The following is a 7832-nucleotide window of genomic DNA, read 5'->3' as shown; positions in this document are numbered from 1 at the left end:
TTTTCCTGCTTTCTCCTCTAGGGTTTTGATGGTTTCCTGTCTCACATTCAGGTCCTTTATCCATTTTGAGTTTGGTTTTGTGAATGGTGTAGGAAAGTGGTCTAGTTTCATTGTCCTGCATATTGCTGTTTGAAAATGTGAACAGAGCCATAACTGGTAAGTAAATTGAATCAGTTATCAAAAATCTCCCAACAAATAAGATTCCAGGACCATATAGCTTCCCTGGGGAATTCTACCAGACACTTAAAGCAGAGATAATACCTATCCTTCTCAAGCCATTCCAAAAAATAGAAAGGGAAGAAAAACTTCCAGACTCATTCTATGAAGCCAGCATTACTTTGATTCCCAAACCAGACAGAGACTCAACAAAAAAAGAGAACTACAGGCCAATATCCCTGATGAATATGGATGCAAAATCCTCAACAAGATACTAGCAAATCGAATGCAACAGCATATAAAAAGAATTATTCACCATGATCAAGTGGGATTCATTCCTGGACTGTAGGGCTGGTTCAATATTCACAAATCAATCAATGTGATACATCACATTAATAAAAGAAAAGATAAGAACCATGTGATCCTGTCAATAGATGCAGAAAAAGCATTTGACAAAATTCAGCATCCTTTCTTAATAAAAACCCTCGAGAAAGTCGGGATAGAAGGAACATACTTAAACATTATAAAAGCCATTTATAAAAAGCCCACAGCTAATATCCTCAATGGGGAAAAACTGAGAGCTTTCCCCCTGAGATCAGGAACACGACAGGGATGTCCACTCTCACCGCTGTTGTTTAAAATAGTGTTGGAAGTTCTAGCATCAGCAGACAACAAAATGAAATCAAAGGCATCAAAATTGGCAAAGATGAAGTCAAGCTTTCACTTTTTGCAGCTGACATGATAGTCTACACGGAAAACCTGACAGACTCCAAGAAAAGTCTGCTAGAACTGATACATGAATTCAGTAAAGTTGCAGGATACAAAATTAATGTACAGAAATCAGTTGCATTTTTATACAACGATAATGAAGCAACAGAAAGAGAAAAAAGAAACTGATCCCATTCACAATTGCACCAAAAATCATAAAATACCTTGGAATAAACCTAACCAAAGATGTAAAAGATCTGTGTGCTGAAAATTATAGAAAACTTACAAAGGAAATTGAAGAAGACACAAAGAAATGGAAAAACATCCCGTGCTCATGGATTGGAAGAATAAATATTGTTAAAATGTCAATACTACCCAAAGCAATCTACACATTCAATGCAATCCCAATCAAAATTGCACTATCATTCTCCTCGAAGCTAGAGCAAGCAATCCTAAAATGTTTATGTAACCACAAAAGACCCTGAAAAGCCAAAGTAATATTGAAGAGGAAAACCGAAGTGGGAGGCATCACAATCCCAGACTTTAGCCTCTACTACAAAGCTGTAATCATCAAGACAGTATGGTATTGGCACAAAAACAGACACATAGACCAATGGAATAGAATAGAGACTCCAGAATTGGACCCACAAAAGTATGGCCAACTAATCTTGACAAAGCAGGAAAGAATATCCAATGGAAAAAAAGACAGTCTTTTTAACAAATGGTAATGAGGCATTCATTTGAACTGGAACAGTAGGAGAAGCATTGGGTTTGCATTTAGAGACCATTGTGTAGACAAAGACATCCATGGTTAAGATGCCTGTGTCCTGAGAGGCACGCAGGACTGGGAACGTGAGCAGAAAAACACAGGTCCTTTCCCACCTGATGCACCTCAGCAGGGGCCAAAATTAGTGGTATGCAGTCAGTGGGGAAGAATAATGGGGTCCATGCCCAGCAACTCTGACATCAGCTCCTTCCTCATGGTGCTAAGCTATTGCTGAATTCCCTTGAATTCCATGCCACTCCAGGTGAAGAACAGCTTTTCTCTACTATTCTCCTGAGGTCAAGATTGGTCCAGAGAGGGAAGAAAATATTATCTTGTAAGAAACAGTCCTAGAGGAAACTGTCATTTCAATAAGCTTTAGCTGTTGTTACAGTCAGATGTGGAGCACCCGGAATGCTTGTGTTTCTGAGCTTCTTGTGTATGCATTTCATATTTGCATGTTTTGTGAACATTTGAGATGTGTCAATACAATCAAGATAATCTCCCCTCCTTTTGGAAAGGCTTTATTAATTTGGTACCATATCTTGAAATGAATTCCATTTAAAACTGAGGGATAAGGGGAAAAATACCTGAGGAATAAGGTAAAATATATATACATATAAAACTGAGAATGGGTGCAGGCAGAAGGGCAGGAGCTGTGAGCAGAACTTCTTTCACCAGAAAGTTCTTACTCCTTAGCATGCCTTAGGATCTCTGGAGGTCTTATTAAAATACAGATTCCTGGAGAAACTCCTGGTTTCTGAAGGAGCCGGTCTGAGGCCTAGGTAATACTGATGTGGCTGGTCCAGGGACCACACTTTGAGAATTAATGATTTAAGGCATGAGTTGCAGCAAGGAACATGGCTTCATTTAATGGAACATATAAAATGACTTTCTACAATGTGAGAGACATTAGGACCCTAAGCATGCTATAAACATGAATGAATAAATTCATTTATTCCACTTCCTTGTTCTTTATTTCAATATGATCACAGTCAACCCACCTAGCTCTCCAGATGGTTTGGAAGATGAATTCCCATGAGGAACCCCACAGCCCACATGGGGCATTTGCAAAGCCTTTGTAGTGGAACCTCCCAGAGCTCATGATGGCTTTCTTATGCTTTTACAATAAACCCAATGGACACCTGCAGTCTCTGGCTCTGGTGGAGCCTGTTTCTCCAGGCTAGAGTATGCTTGTATTGCGAATCGAAGGCACCAGAGAGAACAGTGGCTGTCCAAGAAGTAGCATCTTGTTATCTTATATTTAGAGATTTCCATGACAATGGCTCTTGTTATGAACTGTGTAAATGAGTGTTAGCCTTCTTGGTCTTCCCTCCATTCTGCTTCAGTGAAGTCTGTTGTGTCTGATGGTGTTGATGCCCTGCCCATATCCCTTTGGCCCATAGGACGTCATCTGAAGACAGTTTCTCTACATATGGAACGCTTCTTCTGCAAGAGGGTCTACTCTGAACAGAGGTATGTGTTCCCTGGTGGGTGGGGTGGTCAGAGTGCTGCAGAGTTTACAATCCTAGAAGAAACCCTCAATCTAAGAAGGACAGGCATTGGTGGGAAAATAGCCCAGGTTTCCTTCCCTTAGTGGGACAGTCCTGAAGTGGGTTCTGCATAGTTTCTCACTGGGTGCCCTACTGGTCGGGCTCCAGTCATCCACCCTGCTAACCTGACAAATAATAACATGTCCTTTGCTGGCTCTCATCCTTCTTTGTCACTTCTCTCCCTCATCCTGTTTCCTAGGATCATGTTCCAAATAAACATTCTGTACTCAAATTCTTGACTTAGGGGCTGCATGCAGGGGGTATCCCAAGCTAAGACTTCTGTCTCCACCCCAAGAAATGAGACTAGGCACAGCACAGATTGGTATCTCTCTCTTGATTCAATCCAGTCACTTTAGCAATTACAGGAGAATGTCAATATCAATTAATATCAATACATTAATTTGACCTCCATTATTTGCCCCAAATAGTCATTTGAGTTGCTGGAGTAATTCAGATAATTTTTTCCCCCAAAATCACAGAATAGTTTTTTCCTCTGTCCCTTGGGTGCAGTGAGATATATTTGTCTCAATGTATGCTTAGTCAACAGCTTTGCTCCCTTTCAAAACCAAAGCTTGTATTCTTGACCAACTGCATGGGGCAGAGAAACAAAGATGGATTTTTTTTTTTTTTTTGTAGTAGAGTCAACTTTAACTTTCTACACAAGTCTGTGCTCAATGAGCCTGGGGTGAAATGGATTATGCAGAGTATAGACTTTGGTCATGCTTTGTGTATGAAAAGCATTTTAAAAAGTAGAGGCTGATTTACCACAGCCCATACTCATTATGTTAAAACTGATAACGTTATTTGAACTGGATACTCCACATTCTAACATCCAGGCATTCTGAAATCATCAGCTTTTCCTCCCCCTGGAGAGTTTTCAGATCTGGGGCAAAGCTCAACGAGGATGTACAAACTCTCACGTTTCTTCATGGGGTAGTTAAATGTGGAACACATTTCCTTTGGTCACTGTATTTATTTGTGGTATGTGTGTTATCTGCTGAGCTGCTTTTCAGGGCTAGAACTCATACTGTCTCCATCTTTACTCCCTCCAGAGCTGAGTGGTCTCTAGTACATAGTAGATGACCAATAAACTTGAGGGAGAATGAGCAATTTCCTTAAGAATAAAACCAAGCCGCAAGGCATAGGATGCAGCATGCAATCATAAGCAGCACGTTGATCCTAAAACACGGGCCACTCACTCTGATTTTCCTGGGGTTCTAATCATCTGTAGGTTGTTATGGTTCCAAGATGAAGAAGCAAGTCAGTCAGCTTTTACTTCCTCATCTGTAAAAAAAAAAGGCAATAAAATGTGTCATCATCCAGTATGCCCTTGTTGTTGTAAAGACAATTGGATAAAATCTTTAAAGGTATTTTGACTCTGGCCAACAGGAGATATATGAACATGTGGAGAACTGTGTTTTGAATGTAGTATCTTTACTGGCAATGTCTTCATACACGAGCCACAGTCATCAGTAAAATTTTCATGTGCTCAATGCCTAGAAAAAGCTCTGCTCTTTAAAGGCTCAAAATTTTAACGTTTATTTATTTTTGAGAGAGAGAGAGACAGAGCATGAATGGGGGAGGGTCAGAGAGAGAGGTAGGCCACGGAATCTCAAACAGGCTCCAGGCTCTGAACCATCAGCACAGAGCCCGACGCGGGGCTCGAACCCACAGACCCCAAGATCATGACCTGAGCCAAAGTCAGACGCTCAACTCACCAAGCCACCCAAGAGCCCCTAAAGGCTCAAAATTTTAAAAGGTCTGTCCTTTATAAGCCAGGCTTCAAAGATGTACTTTTTATTTGCTTGTTTTCAACTACTCTTTAAGGACAATGGGATACTCACAGTTTATGTGGTGACAGCTACTTTGTGTGTTCAAGAGGGCTGGGTGTACCCTGGCAGCACAAATCGAAAAAACATTTTTGGCAAGTTAGAGGCAAAAACAGAAATTCAAGGGGTTTGGCTATTTTGTGCATGGGAGTGGGGCAGCTTCACAGAGTCAGATAAAAGAACAGGTAGCAAGAGCGTTTTAATTTGGTTTGTATTTACCCTGAATGCATTCTGTTGACTCAGGAGCTACCTACTGTTAAGACTGGTAGGTGGGTTTTTCCATTAAAAAAAAAAAAAATCTGTCAGGGAAACCTGCATTTTAGTTGCTGAGATGTAAATATCAGAATACTTATCCTGTGCGTAAATCTCTAAGTTTTGAGAAGAGACTAGCCCATTGCTGTGAGAGCAAAATGGTTCATCCTTAGTACACATTTAAGAGAACAAAAAACATATTCAGTGTAGTTTTGTTTTTGTTGTTTGTTTTTTGTTTTTTACTTTATTTTTCATTTTTCTGGTTGGAGGAAAGATAACACCTGGGGAAGGGAGGCTCACCGGCCTCAGTAATCACACACCACCCCCTCGGTTCCCCAGACACTCAGGCAGATGAACAGAAACACAGAGGACTGAAGCTGAGGGGAGGCTCAATACCAAGCCCTGACGGGGAGGGGGTCGCAGCCAGGGGGCCAGGCGGAGGGCAGCCTCCAGTTCTAGGTCCGGCTCTGTGGGCACTTGGAGGGGAGCTCGGAGCCAATGGGCTCATTAGTACCTGGCTAGGGCTGCAGCCGCCCCATGGCAAATACGGGCTATCAAAGCCCTGTCAGCACTCCTGAATGGGACAAAGAAAAGGCGCATTAATGATTAACTCTGCTAAAAGCTCTGGCTTTTGTATTCCCATGGTGCCTGGCCTATCTGGCTGCCATGTGACCGGCCCGGGCCATTTTCTCGCAGATTGGGGAAAGCTAGTGAGCAAACACAGGTGGTTCGGAGCCGGCCCCGCTGTCAGGGACAACCGCGGACAGCACCAGCTATGCCTGGCCAAATTAGCTGTTCTGTTTGCCTCCAGTTTTGCTTCCTGGTGCTCTCACTTTCTAAGTCGAATGTCATTTTGCGCCCATTTTCAACTATTCACAAGAGGTGCGGAAAGGGAGAGGCCCCCCCGGAAAATGGGAAAGGGAGACACACCGTGTCATGTGCTTTGAACACCCCTCTACCCCCACCCGCAATAACATTTGGTGACCAAATGCAAAGCCTGGGTAAACTAATTAAAAACTCTCTGGTCTTTAACCCCTGGTCAGAGCAAATATATTCTTCTTAGAGGGAGTTATTTTAGTGATCCATGACAATGACGTCATAAGCCCAGGCAGCGGCCCCCTGGGCTGGGCGCCCTAAGGTGGGGTATGGAATGGGCTGGCCCTTTGAAATCCGCCGTGGCCCTAGTGGCCACCTACAGTAGCGCAAGTGTAGGGTGACCTTGCCTAGTCCTGGTGGAGAGTCAAGGTCCCTCTAGTGGCATTATTTGTTTAAATGCATTTCTTCCTTGGCCTACATCGGACAGACTTTCTTTTTCCTGTTCAAATATTTATATGTGCGCATTATTGCTCGCTGCTGCTTCAACTGCTCCCAATCACACCAGCAGCCATAAAGCACAGATTATCAGGGTCAGGTGATAAAGGCCCCTTGAGTCAACACCAGAAATGAACAGAAAATGAAATAAAGTTATAAAAAGAGGACAGCACAAATGTCTACAAAGAGTATATCAGCTTGCAGATATGCAAGCAATTAGCTACAACTGGAAAGACATTTTATCCAAACTATCAGTACCACTGACACAGATTACCAGTGTTTGATATTTAAATACAGCGTTCTGCGGAACTCCCAGTTAAAGAAGCAAAACAAAACAACCCTGCGAGGTCTTTCTACTCAAATGCATTTCAGGGTTGGTGAATATCAGGTCAAACACAGCTGCGGTGTGTGGGGTCCAGCTGACACTGACCCCAGAAGAAATGTGAGCAGCCTCTAGCCCTCAACCGCCAATCAAGGCTACTGTAATCTATCAATGCTGCTTATTGTCCAGGGTGGTGGGAGTGTTTATTCTGTATAGACCCCTTCGTTCCTAAACTTTGATTTTTTTTTTTTTTCTGCTGAAGACTTGGTCGCCAGTCAGTACAGGCACCCAATGTCAGCAATCAACTTTAACGGATCATTACTTTTTTTTTCAGCTCATACATAATTGGCTTTCCCTTGCAAAAGCTTGCAGACAGGTGACGTCACTGTTGCCTGAATTACTTAGAACACAAAATTGTAGTTCAATAAGCATCCTCCAGTAGCCAAACCAGAAATAAGTGATTATGAGGAACACAATTATGAAACTGGCATGAAGGAACGTTCTGATGGGGCTGAACTGAAAAATCAGCTATTGGTGTATCTCCAACGATTTGTCTTCCCTTTTGTGTTCTTTTACAATCTAAACAGATATCATTGTATTCCTTAAATTCTTCAAAGTTACAGGTACAGAGAAAGTGTCCTATAGCACTCACTGATAACATGCAGTTATGGCTTAAATAATGATTCCTGATTGGTTTTAGTCTGAAAACTAGTCTTTTCACACATCTCTAGAAGTTTTCAAGTTATTTATTTTTTGAAAAATTCAATACAAAAATAGGGGACAAAATAACACAAAGAAACAAAATACATGGTAATAATAATAATGATGATGTTGCTGATGACGTTTAGTTTTTATATGATTCTTACTCTGTGCCAGACATTGTTCTAAGCACTTTTCATATATTTATTCCTATGATCCTCACAACGAACTGTAGGGTA

This window comes from Panthera uncia, assembly GCF_023721935.1.
Source record: "Panthera uncia isolate 11264 chromosome A3 unlocalized genomic scaffold, Puncia_PCG_1.0 HiC_scaffold_11, whole genome shotgun sequence".
In the NCBI taxonomy this organism is placed as follows: domain Eukaryota; kingdom Metazoa; phylum Chordata; class Mammalia; order Carnivora; family Felidae; genus Panthera; species Panthera uncia.
Note: the sequence above shows the minus strand (reverse complement) of the source record.